The sequence below is a fragment of the Rhinoderma darwinii genome, chromosome 2 (genome assembly GCF_050947455.1).
Source record: "Rhinoderma darwinii isolate aRhiDar2 chromosome 2, aRhiDar2.hap1, whole genome shotgun sequence".
In the NCBI taxonomy this organism is placed as follows: domain Eukaryota; kingdom Metazoa; phylum Chordata; class Amphibia; order Anura; family Rhinodermatidae; genus Rhinoderma; species Rhinoderma darwinii.
The window spans coordinates 266755746-266779677 of NC_134688.1; the positions used below are offsets into that span (position 1 = coordinate 266755746).

General features: G+C 44.2%; 1 long non-coding RNA gene across 1 annotated transcript in view; it reads left to right on the forward strand.

Moving 5' to 3' along the window:
* The window catches only part of LOC142741137 (uncharacterized), a 46846-nt gene that overhangs the window by 14581 nt on the left and 8333 nt on the right, over positions 1-23932 (forward strand). Inside the window, exon 2 of the long non-coding RNA XR_012881010.1 lies at positions 22068-22122. This is a non-coding gene — a long non-coding RNA (uncharacterized LOC142741137). The remainder of the gene's footprint in view (positions 1-22067; positions 22123-23932) is intronic.

Genomic DNA, 23932 nt, shown 5'->3' on the forward strand with positions numbered 1-23932 from the left:
AAACACAGTAGTTAGGGATCAATGCATACCTACCAACCTTCCCGGATTCAGCGGGACATTACCGGATTCTGAGTCGTGTCCCGCAGTCTTGGGTGGCCAGGGGTATGTCGAACTTGAGCGCGATCCTACTAGTTTAACCCATTAAATGCCGCAGTCAATAGCGACCGCAACATTTAAATGACTAGAAACAGGGGGACGTCCGCCCACAAAAAAATGGAATAAAAAGTGATTAAAAAGTCTCATGTACCCCAAAACGGTACCAATAGAAACTACAGTTTGCCCCACAAAAAAATAAGCCCTGATACCGCTCAATCGAGTGAAAAATAAAAAACTTATGGCTCTCAGAATATGGCGACAAAACTCACATTTTATTTTGAACAATCAGTTTTTTTCTTGTAAAAGTAATAAAATATATAAAAAAAGATATAAATTTGGTATGACCGTAATCATATTGACCCGCAGATTAAAGTTAACATGCCGCTTTTACCGTATGAGGAACGCGGTAAAAGAAAAATCCCCAAAAGATTGGGGAAGTAGAACAAAGGGCAGGGATGCCATCCTCTCATTCAGGGGGTCAAAGTAGACATTGTTTTATTCAGGTTCACAGTATGGGGCATATTAGTATTCAGGGGGTACAGTGTGGGGCAGACTTTTATTCAGGGAGGCACAGCGTAGGGCATATTTGTATTCAGGGCACAGTGTGTAGCACTATTAGGGTATGTTCACACGATTAACAAAATCCGTCTGAAAATACGGAGCTGTTTTCAAGGGAAAACAGCTCCTGATTTTCAGACGTTTTTTGAGCAACTCGCGTTTTTCGTGGCGTTTTTGCTGCGTTTTTTTACGGCCGTTTTTGGAGCTGTTTTCAATAGAGTCTATGCGAAAACGGCTCCAAAAAAGTCCCAAAAAGTGTCCTGCACTTCTTTTGACGAGCCGTCATTTTACGCGCCGTATTTTAACAGCGACGCGTAAAATGACAGCTCGTCTGCACAGAACATCGTAAGACCCATTGCAAGCAATGGGCAGATGTTTGCCAACGTATTGGAGCCGTCTTTTCAGGCGTAATTCGAGGCGTAAAACCCCTCCATTACGTCTAAAAAGAGGTTGTGTGCACATTGCCTTATATTTAAAGAGCACAGTGTGTGAAACTATTAAATTCAGGGGGCACAACGTAGGATATATTTTAATAAATGAGGCACAGTGTGGGGCATATTTGTATTCAGAGGGCACCGTGAGGGCATATGTGTTTATACACACATGGTGTTATCGGAAAAAGCAATGTCATTTTAACAAGTGGTTCAAAGATTATCCATTTTTCGGGAGTAGCAACAGGTTTGACATCACGTCCGTGATGTTTGTATCAGCAGAAAGCAGCATGCCATAAGATTTAAATTAAATTAAAATCTATTTATTTAAAACAAAATTGTCACTTGGACAGACTGAAGTATGACGGCGCTGCTGCTATATACAGTGTATTTGGAAAGTCTTTAGACCCATTCACTCTTTTCACATTTTGTTATGTTAAGGCCTTGTGCTAAAATAAAAACATTATTCAAGTTTTTTCCCATCATTCTTCAATCAATACCCCATAATGACAAAGTGAAAATAGAATTTTATAAATTTTTGAAAATGTATTAAAAATGTAAAACTCATATTTCGAATGGACATAAGTATTCAGACCCTTTGCTGACACTTGAAATTTCGCTCTGTGTGCCTCCCATTTCTCTAGATCATCTTTGAAATATTTCTACACCTTGATTGGCGTCCACCAGTGATAAATTCATTAGATTGGATATGATTTGGAAAGACACACCCCTGTCTATATAAGGTCTCACAGCTGACAATGCATATCAGAGAAAAAAAAACAAAAAACCATGAGGAGTAAAGAACTGTTTGTAGAGCTCAGAAACAGGATTGTGTGGAGGCACAGATTAGGGAAGGGTACAGAGAATGTTTCTGCCGAAAGTTTGAAAGAGCACGGTGGCCCCCATAATTCTTAAATGGAAGAAATATGGAACAACCATGAATCTTCTTAGAGCTGGCCGCCCCACCAAACTAAGTAATCGGGGGTGACTAAGAACCCAATGGTTGCTCTAGCTGATCTCCAAAAGTCCTGTGAGCAGATGGGAGAAACTTCCAGAAGGTCAACCATCATTGATCCAAAATCAGTGATATATAGGTATACGTTTAAATTTATTGAATACACTTGTTCTACCTGTATAAACGTTTAAAATGATTCTTTAATGATAATTAATTAAAATGTAGTAGGGCACAGAGTGCCAAAAGATCCAAATACAGGCGTTGGCAGCCAGATCAAGAGTGCACAGTAAGAGGAATGTGAAGTAGACAATCAACATGCACTGATTACACAGTGCCTGACAAGTCTGATGTACTTTTCAACACCTCTTGAGATGTGCTGGCAAATATTGGTAAGATCTGATTGCCACAGATTACAGGCACACTTCCCTACGCGTTTCTGCACCACATTAGGGGAGCGTCCTCAGGGGTATGAATTGCCTGATATTACTCGTATTTGTTCACGAGATGCCGGTCAGCTGATATTCAGCTGTTCAAATAGTATAACGGCGCATACAAGACACTGATGTCGGTCTAGCGCGCGCCGGGGAAAGAAGGAAGCTTTAAAGCCCTGGCCCCACCTCCCAGGCATTACGTAGCAAAGTGCCGATCCAATGGGAGAGTAAGACGTCGACCAGCGACGCCCACCCACAGGTCGGCTCCCTAGTAACCACGCAGCCAATGGAACAGATGCAAAGAGCATCTATGGTAACAGGGGGGAGCTACAGGCGGCCGAGCATACAATGCCGATAGCAAAAATGAAAACAAACGCCATGTGAATGACAGGGCGATCGGGGAAGCACATAAGCAACCAAGCCACAGTGCAAGAATGTAGCGAAGATGGCCATCGCACATGAAAAGCAATGATTTAGTGAAGGAAACTAACAACTGAAGCACTGGGCAATGCACGAAAAATAATAATACTACAGTGGAGACTAAGTGTCAGTAATTGACAGGAGTAGTTGAAATAAATGACTAAATGTCAATGATTATCAGGAGTAGAAGGAGCGAGACAAACGGACTAGAAGCAACTGAACTACTTATAAGAAAGGAAGATATGAGATAGAGTCATTAAGGCCCAGTGGTTTGATGGTTTGCATCCTAAAAATCCACTGGGCCTCCTTTTGTAGAATACGTTTGTCCCAATCTCCTCCCCTAATAGGTGGCTTGATGGATTCCATCCCTTGGAATTTAATGACGGAAGGATCTCCCAGATGATGGTCCCACCCATGCCTGGATACAGAGGTATCAGTATGATTCTTAATATCGCACATGTGGTCTCGGATTCGCCGTCTAAACTCCCTTTTGGTTTTACCAACGTACTGCATTCCACAATGGCAAGTGATGAGGTACACTACCCCCTTTGTGAGGCAATTGATGAAAGACCTATTATGAAAAACCGCTCCTGTAACAGTGCTCTTTTTCGTGCATTGCCCAGTGCTTCAGTTGTTAGTTTCCTTCACTAAATCATTGCCTTTCATGTGCGATGGCCATCTTCGCTACATTCTTGCACTGTGGCTTGGTTGCTTATGTGCTTCCCCGATCGCCCTGTCATTCACATGGCGTTTGTTTTCATTTTTGCTATCGGCATTGTATGCTCGGCCGCCTGTAGCTCCCCCCTGTTACCATAGATGCTCTTTGCATCTGTTCCATTGGCTGCGTGGTTACTAGGGAGCCGACCTGTGGGTGGGCGTCGCTGGTCGACGTCTTACTCTCCCATTGGATCGGCACTTTGCTACGTAATGCCTGGGAGGTGGGGCCAGGGCTTTAAAGCTTCCTTCTTTCCCCGGCGCGCGCTAGACCGACATCAGTGTCTTGTATGCGCCGTTATACTATTTGAACAGCTGAATATCAGCTGACCGGCATCTCGTGAACAAATACGAGTAATATCAGGCAATTCATACCCCTGAGGACGCTCCCCTAATGTGGTGCAGAAACGCGTAGGGAAGTGTGCCTGTAATCTGTGGCAATCAGATCTTACCAATATTTGCCAGCACATCTCAAGAGGTGTTGAAAAGTACATCAGACTTGTCAGGCACTGTGTAATCAGTGCATGTTGATTGTCTACTTCACATTCCTCTTACTGTGCACTCTTGATCTGGCTGCCAACGCCTGTATTTGGATCTTTTGGCACTCTGTGCCCTACTACATTTTAATTAATTATCATTAAAGAATCATTTTTAACGTTTATACAGGTAGAACAAGTGTATTCAATAAATTTAAACGTATACCTATATATCACTGATTTTGGATCAATTTTGACTTTACCTATCGAAGGGGGATGGCAGGCTTTCTCACAACCGATATTAACATGGAAAGATGGATATGTGATGCCAGGGAGGTTTTTTCGGAGAGTGAGCTTCTACCACAGTCGCATAATTTGAGCATCAATAGTGCATTTAAACATCTCACTAAATCCTACAAGGATCACATTAGATCATGGTGGGAGGTCCAGACCATTGAGACCTATCTCAAGAATAATATTGTACCAAGAGGGCTGAGAATTTCTCTTACTCCGGCAGCTAGGCTGCGGTCAGCTGAGTTGCTCAAGAGATGGGAGAAAGAGTCGATTGACTCATCTCTCAGATTCATGGGGATTCTTCTTGAAGAGGAGAAAAATTTGCTTTTACGTAGTTCCAAAGAGCTTAGGGATGGAATTGAGTCGGTTCAGAAGTTTTCCGGTAGTGCAGAATATGAAAGAAAAGAAACAACTCTGCAGCAAGCTGTTGAAAAATTCACTGCACATATCAAGGAACGTAAGCACTTTCAATACGTTCGTGACACGACCGACTTCAAGGAAGGTAGAATTTTTGAATTTGGTTCTAAACAGATGGGACACCAGGAGATTGATACTGAGTTATCCTCCTCTGAGCCAGATGTATCGGATACAGATATGCAGAGGTATCCTTTAAGAACTACTCGTACTAATAGGGCTCAGGGGAAAGTGTCTGCACGTTCCACACAAAGAGGGAGAACGAGAGGGAGAGCACCTACCAGGGATGGTTTTTTATGCAAGAGCCACCCCATTCTCGATTATCTACACAGGGACCCCAAGGACATGTAACCTTGGGTATTCCCTGTCATGATGATGAAATGCAGATCGTCAATCTGTCTGGAAGGATTATGTCCCATTCTGAGACCGCGGTACTCAAGAGGGGTCTATCCTTTATTCCAACCAATAGATTTGATCTTTTCTCCTGGGTCAAGGATCTCAATTTATTCATCAGGAAACTGAAATGGAAGAAATTTTTCTGTACACATGACAGGAGACAGTGTGCTGAACTTGGTATTCAGGAAGAGGATCTTGCCAATGTTAGGGTATTGCAGGAGTTATTTGATGAGGGTCAGCGAGGTGTGGGTGAGGGCCCCTTCACCGATTTGAGGGCTCCCTCAACCACTAATCCCCCAATCAATGATAATACTCTGCTGGATGTCTTCCTTACGGTCGTGACTAACCAGCTTCAGAAATTGGAGGTAGATAGATACTTGCATTATAATCTGTCCCGGGAGGAAATAATAGCACTCAAGGCACTTGAAAATGACAATGACATTATTATCAAACCCTCAGACAAGGGGGGCAATGTCGTTGTAATGGACCGTGCACAATATGTAACCATGTGTACTAATATTCTGAAGGATAGAATGTGCTACCAGATTATGGCTGACAATCCCACAATGAGATATTTGGCTGAGCTCAAGGTGATCCTGGGGGAAGCTAAGTATTTGAAGATCATTGATGCACGGGAATTTGCATTCATTGTGGGCAAATGTCCACAGGTAGCTACCTTCTATAGCCTCCCTAAGATCCACAAGGGTCTTAGCCCACTCAAGGGAAGACCTATTGTTTCTGGGATAGATAGTGTAACACAGAATGCGAGTATCTATGTGGACAGGATTCTGAGGCCTTTTGTTACAGCGCTTCCGTCATACGTACGTGACACCATGGAGGTACTCAGGAAGCTTGAAGGGATTAAGGTTGAATCCGATGTCCTCTTGGCGAGCCTGGATGTTGAGGCCCTCTACAGCTCCATTCCCCATTCCTTGGGATGTGGGGCTGTTGAGTATTTTCTCAATGAGAGAGGGGCTCAATTCAGCGTACACAACCAATTTGTACTCAGCCTATTACGCTTCGTATTGGAGCATAACTTTTTTGTCTTTGAGCACAGGTTCTTTCACCAGCTAAGAGGAGTGGCTATGGGTAGCCCTTGTGCTCCCACCTATGCCAATCTCTATCTGGGCTGGTGGGAGAGAGAGTTTGTATTCTGTGATAAGATGGAGAAGTACATCCCGTCCATTTTATTATGGCTAAGATTCATTGACGATATCTTCATACTCTGGTCTGGCACAACAGCAGAGTTTGGCGATTTCGTCTCAATCTTGAACGTCAATGACCTGGGTCTTTATTTTACCTCTGAAATCAGGGATAAACAGATTACATTTCTTGATATTCAAATAGACAAGACCGACCAGGGTCACATTCAGACACAAATGTACAGGAAGAGTACGGCCACTAATAGCCTTCTTAGATGGGATAGCTGTCATCCCACACCCTTAAAAATGGGTATACCAAAGGGTCAGTACATTCGAGCTAGACGCAACTGCACTACCTTGGCAGATTTTAAGATGTCGGCCAATAACCTGAGGAGGAGATTTGAACACAAAGGATACCCTAGTGGTGTTTTGAAATCGGCTTACCAACATGCCATTACAGCGGATAGGGAGTCTCTGTTAAATCCAAAGACACCCACACAGGAGGACAATGTCATGAGAATAATAGGCACCTATGATGCTGCACACTGGGAGGTTAGACAAATACTTACCTCCTACTGGGATATCCTTAAAGCTGACCCCGATGTGGGTCGTTTGGTGGGGGACCGACCTCAGATCACCTTTCGAAGAGGCCGCAACTTGAAGGATCGACTGGTGCATAGCCATTTGGATGCAACTGGTGCCAAGACTTGGCTCCCTACCAACGTTAATGGCTCGTACCAATGTGGGAGGTGTAAAGCCTGTTCCTCTGTGCTGAAAAGTAAAATCTTTAAGAGCACTGTTACAGGAGCGGTTTTTCATAATAGGTCTTTCATCAATTGCCTCACAAAGGGGGCAGTGTACCTCATCACTTGCCATTGTGGAATGCAGTACGTTGGTAAAACCAAAAGGGAGTTTAGACGGCGAATCCGAGACCACATGTGCGATATTAAGAATCATACTGATACCTCTGTATCCAGGCATGTGTGGGACCATCATCTGGGAGATCCTTCCGTCATTAAATTCCAAGGGATGGAATCCATCAAGCCACCTATTAGGGGAGGAGATTGGGACAAACGTATTCTACAAAAGGAGGCCCAGTGGATTTTTAGGATGCAAACCATCAAACCACTGGGCCTTAATGACTCTATCTCATATCTTCCTTTCTTATAAGTAGTTCAGTTGCTTCTAGTCCGTTTGTCTCGCTCCTTCTACTCCTGATAATCATTGACATTTAGTCATTTATTTCAACTACTCCTGTCAATTACTGACACTTAGTCTCCACTGTAGTATTATTATTTTTCGTGCATTGCCCAGTGCTTCAGTTGTTAGTTTCCTTCACTAAATCATTGCTTTTCATGTGCGATGGCCATCTTCGCTACATTCTTGCACTGTGGCTTGGTTGCTTATGTGCTTCCCCGATCGCCCTGTCATTCACATGGCGTTTGTTTTCATTTTTGCTATCGGCATTGTATGCTCGGCCGCCTGTAGCTCCCCCCTGTTACCATAGATGCTCTTTGCATCTGTTCCATTGGCTGCGTGGTTACTAGGGAGCCGACCTGTGGGTGGGCGTCGCTGGTCGACGTCTTACTCTCCCATTGGATCGGCACTTTGCTACGTAATGCCTGGGAGGTGGGGCCAGGGCTTTAAAGCTTCCTTCTTTCCCCGGCGCGCGCTAGACCGACATCAGTGTCTTGTATGCGCCGTTATACTATTTGAACAGCTGAATATCAGCTGACCGGCATCTCGTGAACAAATACGAGTAATATCAGGCAATTCATACCCCTGAGGACGCTCCCCTAATGTGGTGCAGAAACGCGTAGGGAAGTGTGCCTGTAATCTGTGGCAATCAGATCTTACCAATATTTGCCAGCACATCTCAAGAGGTGTTGAAAAGTACATCAGACTTGTCAGGCACTGTGTAATCAGTGCATGTTGATTGTCTACTTCACATTCCTCTTACTGTGCACTCTTGATCTGGCTGCCAACGCCTGTATTTGGATCTTTTGGCACTCTGTGCCCTACTACATTTTAATTAATTATCATTAAAGAATCATTTTAAACGTTTATACAGGAAGGTCAACCATCACTGTTTTTCCTTTTCAATAAATAAGCACAAATTTCTAAAATTCAGTTTTCCTCCGGTCATTATGGGGTATTGAGTGCAGAATGATGGGGAAAAACCTGAATATTTTTTTTTATTTTAGCACAAGGCCTCAACATAACAAAACAAATGCATTGTAAACGCTTGACACAGAACATTACAACAATTTTTAGTCCCACTATTACATACTAGTCCTTCTCCATGCATTAGAATATCATCAAAACGTTAATTTATTTCAGTAATTCAATTCAAAAAGTGAAACTCATATATTCTATAGATTTACTACACACAGAGTGATCTATTTCCAGCATTTTTTTCTTTTAATGTTGATGATTATGGCTATTAGTGAGGCTGGATTCACACGAGCGTGCCGTTTTTGCGCAGGCAAAAAACGCTGCGTTTTGCCTGTGCAAAAGGCACTTAACAGCTCCGTGGGGCAGCAGCATATGATGCGCAGCTGCGTGATTTTCGCGCAGCCGCCATCATTATGACACTCCATTTGAATGTTTGTAAACAGAAAAGCACGTGGTGCTTTTCTGTTTTCATTCATTATTTTGACAGCTGTTGCGCGAAACGCGCCGTTCGCACAGAAGTGCTTCCGTGTGGCATGCGTGGTTTTCACGCACCCATTGACTTCAATGGGTGCGTGATGCGTGAAAAACGCCCTAGAACGGACATGTCGTGACTTTTTTTCAGCGGACTCACTTTGAGTAAAAATCACACACACGTCTTCACGGCCCCATAGACTAACATAGGTCCGTGCGACGCACTGAAGATCACACGCGTTGCACGGACATATTTCCCGTTCGTCTGAATAAGGCCTTAATGAAAACCCAAAATTTAGTCTCTCAGAAAATTTGAATATTGGGTAAAAGTTGAAGATTGCAGACTCCTGGTGTCACACTCCAATCAGCTAATCAACACAAAACACCTGCAAAGGTTTCCTACGCCTTTAAATGAACTGGTCGGTTGCTCAGTGGTCCAAAGTCCTCTTTTCAGATGAACGTAAATTTTGCATTTCATTTGGAAATCAAGGTCCCAGAGTCTGGTGGAAGAGTGGAGAGGCATCAATCCAAGTTGCTTGCGGTCCAGTGTGAAGGTTTGGGGAGACATGTCATCTGCTGGTGTTGGTCCACTGTGTTATATCAAGTCCAGAGTCAAGGCAGCCGTCTACCAGGAAATTTTAGAGCACTTCATGCTTCCCTCTGCTGACAAGCTTTATGGAGATGCTGATTTAATTTTGCAGCAGGACTTGGCACCGGCCCACACTGCCAAAAGTACCAATACCTGGTTTAATAACCACAGTATCACGGTACTTGATTGGCTAGTAAACTCGCCTGACCTAAACCCCATAGAGAATCTATGAGGTATTGTCAAGCGGAAGATGAGACACCAGACCCAACAATGCAGACGAGCTGAAGGCCGCTATCAAAGCAACCTGGGCTTCCATAACACCTCAGCAGTGCCACAGGCTGATCGCCTCCATGCCACGCTTCATTGATGCACTAATTCATGCAAAAGGAGCCCCGGCCAAGTATTGAGTGAATATACTGTACATATTTTTCAGTAGAACAACATTTCGGTATTAAAAATAATTTTTCAAATTGGTCTTATATAATATTCTAATTTTCTGAGAGACTACATTTTGGGGTTTTCATTAACTGTTACCATAATCATCAACATTAAAAGAAAAAAGTGCTGGAAATAGATCACTCTGTGAGTAATGAATATATATAATATGAGTTTCACTTTTTGAATTGAATTACTAAAATAAATTAACTTTTTGGTGATATTCTAATCTCATTGTTCTGCATATGTACTAGTCCTTCTCAATGAAGGACTAGTACATATGCAAAACAATGAGTGAAGTCTCGTCTGTGACGTCTGTTTCAGCAGGCAGCACCAGGATAAATATTATTGAAGAAGATTTGTGAGTGATGTGATGAAGATTGTCGATACACAAATGAATGTAAGCAGTGCCAATTCTAGCTATTCTGCTGCCTGAGGCGAAAATTAAGATGGCGCCCCCCAGATCTTGATTAACATCCTCCTGGCTGTTCTATATCACTACCAGCCTCCTCTGTTGCCTTATACTCCTCTGGCATGCGCGGTACAGTGATAAAGCCGGGCAGAGCACACCTCTCCGCACGATGCATGCCCATGGAGTACTAGGCAATGGTGGATCTGAGAAAGTTGGAGGAGACTGGAAGTGATGTATAACACCCAGGGGGATGTCAACTAAGTATGGAAAGGTGGATTTGGAAGCAGGACTATGTGACTATTCAGGATAGCAGCACTGCCCCATGACCCTTTAATGAGTAATTAGCATATAGCATGCGCCGTTTCAAAAGTTGATATTATAGATTTATCTGCATCTGAAAAAAACATACAAGGGAATGTTGTCAGGTCATGTATTACCGCATGATTTTAGTAAGTACAATGGGTTAAAACTACCTGACAGGTTTCCATTACATTTTTGCAGCGGAAAAGCTGTGATTACGTCGCAAAAATCGCCAATCAGAAAAAAGTTTTTTTGGGTTGAAAAATAAAAAAAAGGTTCATACTTACCCCCGGCCGTTGTCATAGTGATGCGATCCTCTGCTCTGAGTGCAGCTCGGCCTCCTGGGATGAGGTTTCGTCCCATGTGACTGCTGCAGCCAATCAAAGGCTGCCGCGGTCACATGGGCTACAGCGTCATCCCAGGAGGCTGGGCTTTACAATTTGGTACAGTCTTTTGGGTGTAATTCTCTGCAGTCTCCAGGACGGATGTGCTGTGTACTTTTACGCAGCGTATCTGCCCTATGTGTCCTTACCCTCACTTTGTAAGCCTGTCGGCTCACACATCAATCATCTGCCAACAAATTAAAAAGCAGTCTTGAAAGATAGGGCAACTTTTAGGGTAGGAACACACCAGGCGGAATCAGGACAAATACGCTGCGTAAAGCTGCACAGCTTATCTGCCCTGGTAGCGCTGCAGAAATCCCAGCAGAAATGTAAAAAAAAAAAATTGTTTCAACTTACCCGCCCGTAGTCATGGCGACGCGCCTTTCTCTTCCGATCGCAGCCTGGCCTCCTGAAAATCTGTAGTGTTTACACTGTGTGTGTTCCTACCCTAGGGTAGGAACACAACTGATTTAATTGCGGAAAATCCGCAGCGTAATACAATACCAGCAGTGTGGGTGATATTTGAACAAATCTCACCCCCACACAGCGGAAAAAGTCAGCCTAGAAAATGAAATTAACCTGCGATGCAGTTTTTGGCGCCGCTGCATGTCAATTAATGCTGCGGAATCACTGCTCTCCTATTGCGGGTTTTCGCCATTGAATTCAATAGGTAAAACCCACAACACAGTGCTTTGTGTTGCGACTTTTGCGGTGGAAAAATCGCAAATAAAATAAAATATTTTTAATTTGAAATTAATAAATAAAGCTCATACTACCTGCATACCTACAGTAGTCTTAGCGACGCGATCATCTGTTCTGAGCGCAACCTGGCCTTCTGGGAAGACGTTTCATCCCATGTGACTGCTGCAGCCAATCAGAGGCTGCAGCGGTCACATGGATTCCAGCATCATCACAGGAAACCGAGTTTCGCTCAGAAGAGGGAGAGAGAGAGAGACGCGTCTCTATGACTAAGGGCAGGTAAGTTTAAACTATTTTTTATTATTATTGCTGCGACAAGCCGTCTGAAAAACCCCACCACAATTTGGTGCAGCTTTTCGGACATAATTACCTGCGGCTACCAGGGCGGATACACTGTGTAGCTTTACACAGAAAATTCGTCCTGATTCTGCCTAGTATGTTCCTACCCCAATGGGTTTGTACGAACCATGTGGGTGCATGTACCCTTTGTGGTAAGTGTACCGCACCTTGAGAAACAAACATGACCCTCGAATTGTAGAGTTCGTTCAGACCAAGGAAAAAACCATAGCATTCCTCTTTTACCCCCTAAAAGGCCAGACACCCCCAATTTAACTAGCCCATAAAACACAGACAGATTGGATAAATCTTGGCCACAGCAGCCATTTTATTAACAAACATAAATAACAAACAAAATTGACATAGAAAAATAACGAGGAAAGGGGAGCTACAAAAATCTGGCAAAAAATGTGCCCATCTGCATAATATTTTAACCCCAGCCATCTCCCCACAGGCTCAGGGGCACCGTCATAACTGCAGTTGGCTATCCTTCAGTGCAACTACTCTCCCAATCCGCCAACACACTGCCGTGACGCCACATCAACTGCACCACAGCGTCCATGCACCTGCAAAAAATGAAAAAGAAAAACAGCGAAAAAACAACTTAATAAACATTCAAGAACACAAAAAAGAAGGAGGGTGGATGGGACATTCAAAACACTATCTAATCTTTGTAATGGCGCCAAACACCCCTGCCTCCCCCTATATACCTGTGCCTCGCCCTAGTATCCCCCCTCCCCTACATAACTGCTACTCCTCCCCTACGCTTCGTTAACCCTTTGCTGCCTACACTCCTGGTCATGCTGCCCTACCCTTAAGTCCATTGGCCTGTGTCCGGCCTGTACTTGACCCTGGCATTGTAGAGTTTGTTCAGACCAAGGAAAAAAACATAGCATTCCTCTTTTACCCCCTAAAAGGCCAGACCCCCCAATTTACCCAGCCCATAAAACACATACACATTGGATAAATCTTGGCCACAGTAGCCATTTTATTAACAAGTATAAATAACAATAAACAAAATTTACAGAAAAAAATAACGAGGAAAGGGGCGTCCTTGGAGCTCCCAGTCAAAACTATCAACCGCCAGGGACATAATCAGCGACCTCCCATTATTCAATTGTAAAAAGTGGGACCAAACCTCCAAATCAGCCCTTTGTTCCCCAGTCAGCCGGACAAAATGAAGGGGGCCTTCATGCTCGCTGTCCCACCCAATAGACGCCTGCAAAAGACCCACCATGGGCATAATTCGACAGGCAAAGTTAAGCTTGCCCAACAGGGACTGCAACTCTCTAAGGGGGATTTTATGCAGATGTCGGGCCCGGCTAAATTCCGCACGCAGAACTTCTAGTTTATCCCCTGGAAGGCGGCACTCCACTTTAACGGACTCAATCGTGATTCCAAGAAAAACAATGCACGAGCACGGCCCCTCCGTCTTCTCGGGGGCCAATGGGACGCCAAACTGTTTTGCCACCCATTCGATCAAGTGTAGTGGGGTGGCACCCATAAGAGAACCCACAGGACCGACACACAAAAAATCGTCATGGTAGTGGATGACTGACGAGACACCGGACACGTCACAAATCACCAATTCCAGGAAAGAGCTAAAAGCTTCAAAGTAAGCGCAGGAAATCAAGCATCTCATCGGGAGGCATCGATCCACAAAATAAGCCCCGTCCCAATAACACCCTAACAGCCGCAGGCTATCCGGATGTACCGGGAGGAGATGAAAGGCAGACTGTTGGTTTTTGTCATCAATGCGCCATGGCCGTAATCCTGCACACACTCCACCGCTGCATTAAATGACGTGTACACCACGGAGCAGAGTTCGGGAGCAATCCCGTCGTTGACCGACAACTCACGTGGGTGAGATAAGTTGTGAATGAGCCGAAACTTATTCGGCTCTTTCTTGGGCACCACCCGGAGCGGAGAAACCACAAGGTCGGGAAGAGGGATATCCGCGAAGGGGCCTGCCATCCTACCCAACGTAAATAGCGCAAAGAAAATGGGACCTCATGGGGGGGAGGGATACGAAAAGGAAAACAAAAATCTTCCAATAATAGTACCACACTCATTCTATCAGGAAATCTATTTAAGTACAGTCCCATCTTTATCTACTTCACCGGAGTCAGGCCCATGGTTGACACCACCTGATCCCCTATCCTTACCCTTTCAACAACATTTTGCGGACCCGTGTGAAGTCCTGCCACATGAGGAGCAACTTGAACTTACATCCAGGCCCTAACTTGCATTGGCCCTCATTAGATTGCCAACAAAGCCCCGATTTACTTCCAGACGCCGCTGCACTTTGACCGGAATTTGCAGAGGGACCGACAGCACTGTACCTTTCCCGAAAGGACTGACTGAAATGAACCGGGGCCATAACGCTCAACCACAACCCTATGTCCTTATGATCCCAGCTGATGTTGGGATACACCGCCTTACGCTGCCGGTATTATTCATCATGGCGCAGCCACATCTGCCCGCTGTAAACCGTGTACACCTCGCCGATAGCGTCCATGTAACAGAAGATGGCGGAACAAATGTTTCGGCGTCTTCTCTACAATAACACTCTCCAAAATGGTGAACGTCTGAAGCCAATTCGCAAAAGTCTGAGGGATCAACCTGTACCGACGCTTCACCTCGTCCTCTTTTTCACTCTCAAAACGCTTCCCTTTATCCAGGTTACATTTTTCAATGGGGAGCACCCTTGAAGCAGACCTACACCTCCCATTTAGCCTTATCATCCAATCGCACCCAATCCACCTCTTTGTCCTTCACAGTCACCCCAGCCTCCTTAGCCACTAACCCGACACCGCGGGCTGACTAACCACCACAGGCCCAACCGACGGCGGAAGCCACGCAGGAACTGGGGAAGGGGAGCTCGATGAACCCCCCCCACAGCGTGCTAAAAGCTCACGGACGCAACAAGCAACTCCTGAACCTCGCCCCCGGCACGACTAACTAACACAGTACCACCCAAATCCAAAGCCGACCCCCCTTGGGAACCACCCCCACCCCCGGGGACCGAAATATTGCAGGTAATGAAAACGTAGGTGAAACAGTTTCACCAGGCTGCATAGGTGCTGTGTCCCCACCAGCCGGGGTGAAGGAATCCTCCAGACGTCCATCTTTCTCACCGACCTCCCAGTTGCCAGCATCATCCGGACCAGCAGGACCCGGACAGGCGCCACACGACCGTCAGCCACGGCCCTCACCAGAAACATCTCAAGCCATTGAAGATGACATGGGCCTCCCCACCCGACAGTTCGGGGCTGCCATCTCCACGCAGCCAGCAGGATGCCGCCCTTCAGGATACCGCCGTGTCACCGCTGACCGCGGCACATGTCTATGTCCAGACACATCGACATCCAGGTGTCCAGCAGCCGCCCGACTAGAGCATCACCAGCACGGCCTACCACAGCTCCACATTCATCAGGACAGGTGACGAGGGGCGGTCCCAGAAGCAAGGTAGAGTCCCCATCTCCGTAGAGTCAAACCGGCTTATCAGATTCCTCTCAGACCGAGCCCGCCGGCCCCTAGCCTTGGAGCGGGGGATCCGGCCTGGAGGGTCCCTAGAGGGTCCGACGGGGCCACCGCCGCACAGAGCATGACGTGTCACAGCCTGAGCCCTGGAGGAGCCACACTGCCCAGTGCTGCCGGAGCAGAAATCCTGAGCAACTCACTGCTCCCGACGGCCGCTGCTGCAACCGGCTCCATCTCCAAAGGGCTGGACAGCCCAGCCCTTCCGAAAACCACGCCATCCCCCGCTCAGCAACTGCTGCACGGAGCTGCACCAGCAAAGCCTCCATCAGGTAAGTAATCAGACAGCGTGACACACATGAAATGCTATCTGATCTTTTGTAATGACGCCAAACACCCCTGCTTCCCCTTATATACCTGTGCCTCGCCCTACATAACTCCTACTTCTCCCCTACGCTTCCTTAATGCTTTACTGCCTACATCCCTGGTCATGCTGGCCTACCCCTAAGTCCTTTGGCTTGTGTCCGGCCTTTACTATCAGATCGTAACAAGTGTCCAGTACCACATGTAGCACATGCCGTTTTACCACACAAATTGGTGCTGTTTTGAAATTGTTAATGTATGCAAAAAAACGCCTGGACATCAACAACCATTTGAAAACTGCGCTGACTTGTGGGAATATAGCATGTTGGTGCGTTTTACAGCTGTATCATTGTAAGACAGCAGCTACTATATGTCTGTATCCTAATGCCTTCATATACTGTACCAGTGAAATAAATACAACTATAGAGTTCTGCATACACACACACACACACACACACACACACACGCACTTTATATACATGTACACATCACACACATCAACCTGTTGCAGGAAAATTTTATGGGCCAGTTTGTGGAAGACCCGACTAGAGGTGAAGCTCTGTTGGATCTGGTCATTTCTAATAATGCAGATCTTGTTGGGAATGTCAATGTTCGTGAAAACCTCGGTAACAGTGATCACAATATAGTTACATTTTACCTATACTGTAAAAAACAAACGCAGGCTGGGAGGGCAAAAACATTTAATTTTAAGAAAGCCAATTTCCCCAGGATGAGGGCTGCAATTCAGGATATAGACTGGGAAGAACTAATGTCAAATAATGGAACAAATGATAAATGGGAGATTTTCAAATCTACTTTGAGTTATTATAGTGCAAAATTTATTCCTACAGGTAATAAGTATAAACGACTCAAATTAAACCCCACATGGCTTAAACCTTCTGTGAAAGGGGCAATACATGACAAAAAAAGGGCATTTAAAAAATACAAATCTGAGGGTACAGCTCTAGCCTTTGTAAAATATAAAGAGCTTAATAAAATCTGTAAAAATGTAATAAAATTAGCAAAAATACAAAATGAAAGGCAGGTGGCCAAGGATAGTAAAACAAATCCTAAAAAATTCTTCAAGCATATAAATGCAAAAAAGCCAAGGTCTGAACATGTAGGACCCCTAGATAATGGTAATGGGGAGTTGATCACAGGGGATCAAGAGAAGGCAGAGTTACTAAATGGGTTCTTTAGCTCTGTATATACAACAGAAGAAAGAGCAGCTGATGTAGCCGGTGCCAGTGCTGTTAATATATCAGTTGATATACTGAATTGGATGAATGTAGAGATGGTCCAAGCTAAATTAAATAAAATAAATGTGCACAAGGCTCCGGGACCAGATGGGTTACACCCTAGAATTCTTAAAGAGCTTAGTTCAGTTATTTCTGTCCCCCTTTTCATAATATTCAGAGAATCTCTAGTGACTGGTATAGTGCCAAGGGACTGGCGCAGGGCAAATGTGGTGCCTATTTTCAAAAAGGGCTCTAGGTCTTCCCCGGGTAATTATAGACCAGTAAGCTTAACATCCATCGTGGGGAAAATGTTTGAGGGGCTATTGAGGGACTATATACAGGATTATGTGACAATAAATAGCATTATAAGTGACAGCCAGCACGGTTTTACTAAGGACAGATGTTGTCAAACTAACCTAATCTGTTTTTATGAAGAGGTGAGCAGAAGTCTAGACAGAGGGGCCGCTGTGGATTTAGTGTTTTTGGACTTTGCAAAGGCATTTGACACTGTCCCCCATAGACGCCTAATGGGTAAATTAAGGACTATAGGTTTAGAAAATATAGTTTGTAATTGGATTGAGAATTGGCTCAAGGACCGTATCCAGAGGGTTGTGGTCAATGATTCCTTCTCTGAATGGTCCCCGGTTATAAGTGGTGTACCCCAGGGTTCAGTGCTGGGACCACTATTATTCAACTTATTTATTAATGATATAGAGGAAGGGATTAATAGCACTATTTCTATTTTTGCAGATGACACCAAGCTATGTAATATAGTTCAGACTATGGAAGATGTTCATGAATTACAGGCAGATTTAAACAAACTAAGTGTTTGGGCGTCCACTTGGCAAATGAAGTTTAATGTAGATAAATGTAAAGTTATGCATCTTGGTACCAACAACCTGCATGCATCATATGTCCTAGGGGGAGCTACACTGGCGGATTCACTTGTTGAGAAGGATCTGGGTGTTCTTGTAAATCATAAACTCAATAACAGCATGCAGTGTCAATCAGCTGCTTCAAAGGCCAGCAGGATATTGTCGTGTATTAAAAGAGGCATGGACTCGCGGGACAGGGATGTAATAATGCCACTTTACAAAGCATTAGTGAGGCCTCATCTAGAATATGCAGTTCAGTTCTGGGCTCCAGTTCATAGAAAGGATGCCCTGGAGTTGGAAAAAATACAAAGAAGAGCAACGAAGCTAATAAGGGGCATGGAGAATTTAAGTTATGAGGAAAGATTGAAAGAATTAAACCTATTTAGCCTTGAAAAAAGAAGACTAAGGGGGGACATGATTAACTTATATAAATATATTAATGGCACATACAAAAAATATGGTGAAATCCTGTTCCTTGTAAAACCCCCTCAAAAAACAAGGGGGCACTCCCTCCGTCTGGAGAAAAAAAGGTTCAAGCTGCAGAGGCGACAAGGCTTCTTTACAGTGAGAACTGTGAATTTATGGAATAGCCTACCGCAGGAGCTGGTCACAGCAGGGACAGTAGATGGCTTTAAAAAAGGGTTAGATAATTTCCTAGAACAAAAAAATATTAGCTCCTATGTGTAGAAATTTTTCCTTCCCTTTTCCCTTCCCTTGGTTGAACTTGATGGACATGTGTCTTTTTTCAGCCGTACTAACTATGTAACTATGTAACTATGTAACACACACTTTATATATATATGTACATGTCACACATACACACTGCTTTATACACACACATTATATAACATACACTAATATGCACATTACATGCACACATCATATACACACATTATACACATATAAAGTACACATTGTTCACACATGCACTTACTGTAGGATAGCTGGAGAGGGAGAGGTTCAGAAGCTTGATGGGGTGAGAGTCTGCACTACAGCACTTCTTCTGCTTACAGCCCGACACTGTGCCTGCAGACACTCTCCCCCGCCCCCTCCCTCACCTCCCGACTGCAGAGCTGTATCATATTACAGCAGTAGAAGAGGTTTGTGTGAAAAGTAGGTAAGCGGGGCTGGAGGGGGAGCTTTTAAGTTAGCACAGGACGTTTTATTCAAATAATACATATTTGCTGATACCTGGAATTTTATTCAGACAGCAGTTCTTAGCTGCAATGCCGCCCCATTAGAAAAGGCAGATGTGGCCCTGAATGTAAGAAATTAATTATTTAGCTGCTGCAGCACTCATTTCGAGTAATGGCTGCCTGTGCCTGCATAAATAACACACTGACTGGCTACTATCTCTAAAATCTATCTCTCTATCAAATTATTATAAATTTATTCTATCTAATCTTTTCTCCTCACTATGAAACATGCTCTCTTACCCTAATCCTCTATCTATCCATGTTCTGTGTTTTGCTATCTCTCACTCTCTGTCTGAAGTCCTCTCTCCCCTCTCTGTATCCCAACAAAGGTTGGACAGTTTATAGTGGCTATGACTCATATGACTGTCATCAACTGAGTTATTAGGGACTTACTAGTACGAATAAAATGAAAAAATTGGTCTGCTCACTACAAATGTAGAGTTGGATACCACGTCCCTTATTGATCGGTGCTCTCGGGCAAGAGATTTATGTTGATGACCCTAAAGAGGCTCATCTTTTCCTCATGGCCACGTGCTTTTCTAACACTTGAATTATAAATCAGATCTCTCACATCAGAAGAGTAGCTATGAGTAAGAACCAACAGGTTGGAAACACGTAAGCATTCTTTGCCCATGATTTTAATTTATTTGTTTTAGGATTTTTTACTAATAAAGCAGCATTAAATTTTAACTGCATTGTGTGCCGGACCAACCACTATTATTTCTGGATTAGTGACTTACACCTATACCTCTCATGATTGGCTGTGCTAGAGGGAGTGCTGCCTACAAGGCATTATGGGAAATCCCACTGGGCCGCTGCCTGAAGTTATATGATCCTTCCTCTCGGTCTTCTTCTCATCTGTAAAATGGCGGTCACCAATTTGAGCAATTCTTGCAGGATGAATCCCCAAAGTTTCGGATTCGCTTTAATCTGAAACTTTTGGGAAATTTGTAACGAATTTGATTCATGTAGAATTGATTCGCTCAGCTCTAGTTATGCACTAATGGGCCCAGTAAACTTTGAAAATCTACTTCACCTGCTTTTCACCGATGGGTGAATTTTATAATGCAGAGTTGTATTTGCTATTTTAAAGAGGACCTGTTACTAATTCCTACAAAAAGAGTTATTAGATTCACGTAATTGCCGCTGTGTCTGTGAGTCCAGCGGTGATTGCTTCTTACTTTTGCATCCCCCCGATGCTGAGATATTGCCCCTCTTTATTTATTAAACAATATGTAAATGAACCGCTGGCTAGCCAAGTGCTTTTGGCTGCAAGCTATTCTCAATGGGCGGAGCTAGCAGAGAGCCTATCAGCATAACTAAACGAATAGTGACATGCCAGAAGTTTTGATTGGTGGGGGGTCCGAGCACTGAGACACCCAACAATCACTAAAACACAGCGGCATAAATGCTCACGTGGGCGCTCAGCCGCTTAGTTTCTTTTCTGCTTTATCCGGAAAGCCGATATTTCAGAGTACGGGCTCATAGACTTTTTATTGTGTCCGTACAACGCTACATTGATTTCCGGAAAAAGCCGAACAGAAACTAAGCGGCTGAGCATTTGCACGAGCACTTCAGCCGCTTGATTTTAGCGTTTGGTGGGGGTTTCAGTGTTCGGACCTCCACCAATTAAAACTTCTGACATGTCACTATGACATGTCAGAAGTTTGTTGAACGTTTACTTACCCTTTAAAATATAAATAAAGCATAAATGGCCTTAATTGTACTTCTACCATGTGACCACTAGGTGTCAACCTTTGCACGTTGAAAAAAAAGTAATTCTAAGGCCTCATTCACGTCTGCGTTGGGGTCCTGTTCTAACGTTCCGTCTGAGCTTTCCGTCAGAACGGGACCCTGAACAGACACAAACGGAAACCAGAGGTTTCCGTTTCCATCACCATTGATTTCAATAGTGACGGATCCAGTGCCCACAGTTTCCGTTTGTCTCTGTTTTGCACCGGATCCGTAGTTTTGCCGGAAGCAATAGCGTAGTCTACTACGCTATTGCTTCCGGCAAAACGACGGCTCCGGTGCACAACAGAAACAAACGGAAACCATGGGCACCTGATCCGTCACCATTGAAATCAATGGTGATGGAAACCTCTGGTTTCCGTTTGTGTCAGTTTGTGTCTGTTCAGGGTCCCATTCTGACAAGCTCCGACGGAACAACAGGACCCCAACGCAGATGTGAACGAGGCCTAAAATTAGAATTCTATTAAAAATATTTTTCTATCATGGTTTTAAATATATATATTTCCAAAAATAACGAAAGACACATGGTACATGTTTTTTTCCTACAAGCGTATTATTTTGAACACAGGAAGAAATATTTTAGAGCAATAATTAAGTCAGAAGTGAGAGAAAGTCTGTAGAACACAACATGACAGACCCACAAAGTGCTGTATTGTATAAATGTTTAGGTTTGCACTGGTAATGTGACTGTCACATGTTTCTATTTTCCATTTTTCCTGAAAAAACTTGTGGACCTAAAATTTGAGCCTGCAGGAAAATTAAAGAACAAAAATTCAAATCTATTTATATTCCAAGATTGTTTTTACAGTGAAACAAATCAAGATAATTCATTAGGTTAGCACAAAGAAATTCTGTGCAGACTTTCATTCAGTCTGATCAATGAATGTAGTATAATTTGCCTTATGGTTGGAGGCAATTGTTACAAAGACTGCAGAAAGTAAAATTTTGGACTGTCAAATTTAACATACAGACGGAGACCCTAAATATATAGAGATTGTAATGAATATGCAATAAGATGTACCATGTTTTCTTCCAGAAAATCTGGTCTGGATAAAGGGCTGGTCTTCTCAGCGAGGTGGTCTTTTGGTGAGGTATTGCTGTATTTATATATACCTGTATACACTTTGCAAATTCTACTTACTGTGAGCAAGATATTCTGTTTCCACTTTATATATACCTGTGTACACTTTGATCATCTACCTACTGTGAGCCAGATTTTCTTTTTTTACTTTATATATACACCTGTATACACTTTGATAAATCATAAAAAAAAAGTTGATAAAATCAAAATAAAGCCCTGAAACTGCATTAAAACTCTACGGGAATCATAACCTCTTTCCACCAATTCAGCATACTATGTGTGTGTACAGTATAGGTCCTGGTAAAAGGGCCTACAATTGAATATACACATAGAATGTTGCATTGGAGGAGAGGACGGAAGCCTCTATGCTGTACCAGATGTGGCTAGCTGACTGTCATTTGGGAGTCAACGATCAGCGTTAAATCGGGAAAAAAGGTTTACCGGTACGGTATATTTTGCTGCTCAACAGTGGCAGTAATCCAAGACTATCTCACTGAATATTGGATGCTTGTTTGATGTTAGTTGGGTAGCTGGGAGCTGCAAGAAGGCCTGTGAGCTACCACACTGTGGCCACCCTGGCTATAGTTTAAGTTGTGACTAGGTGGCGTACAGCTCCTTGCAGGTGTGTTGTGGCAAAGATGGTATAGTCATGAGATTTCTTGCAAACTCAACTTTTCTAGGCTTGTGTAAGCAGCGAATCCAGCCACAGCAGGAAAAATAACAACACTTCTCCATATGAGTGCAACAGTTCATAGACACAGCTCAGGCAGGCAGAGCCAAGGGCGCTCCTCCCTGATACAGGGGTAGTTCCCGCAATTTCAGGCATCACACGTTGGAAGGCTCCTGCCTGTACCCACCACTGCTCGCACAACTCTCACAAACCATGAGGAGGCTCCTGCGCATCACATGAAACTGGCTCAAGGACCCCACTACTCCAACCAAGTGCCAACGCTCCACATCTCACTCACCACAGCTTCCTCTTACAGCTCTCTCCCAGCAGCTCTACAGACCGGTTTCTTCTCCCACCAAAACACTAAACACCCACTAGAGGGAACAGCAGCATACAATAGGCGCAGCCCCCAGCATCACCCCCGCCACAACATCTAGGTGCTGTTATGGAGCAGCATGAAATTTAGCAATGGTGGTATTCGGGCCGTACATACCGGCGCCAAAACAATTTAGACCATGTCAGCTAGCCAACCATCATACCATCTGTACAAATAAACACAATGTTATAGCGTCGGACAGACCACTCCTCCTGTAGAGGCCACTCCTCCTGTAGAACAACACCTAGAAAACACATAAAACAGGCAACACAACAGCACACATTAAAGACACAGTCAACAATACATAGACCATATACTTTGGCATATACTGTATGCACAATATACAAAATATATACGAAGACACTTAAGGTTTCCTTTTCTGGGTTGGGAATTTTCCCCCAAATCCCTACCAATGTTAGGCTATGTTCACACGGGGTCTTTTGCCGAGTTTTTTGACGCGGAAACCGCGTCGCAAAACTCGGCAGAAACGGCCCGAGAACGCCTCCCATTGATTTCAATGGGAGGCGTCGGCGTCTTTTTCCCGCGAGCAGTAAAACTGCCTCGCGGGAAAAAGAAGCGACATGCCCTATCTTCGGGCGCTTCCGCGTCCGACCTCCCATTGACTTCAATGGGAGGCAGGAGAAAGCGTGTTTTATGCCCGCGGCGCTCAATGGCCGCGGGCGAAAAACGGCGCGATAATTGCTATTCACACGGAGTATTTTGGGGGAGGAATATCTGCCTCAAAATTCCGTTTGGAGCTTTGAGGCAGATATT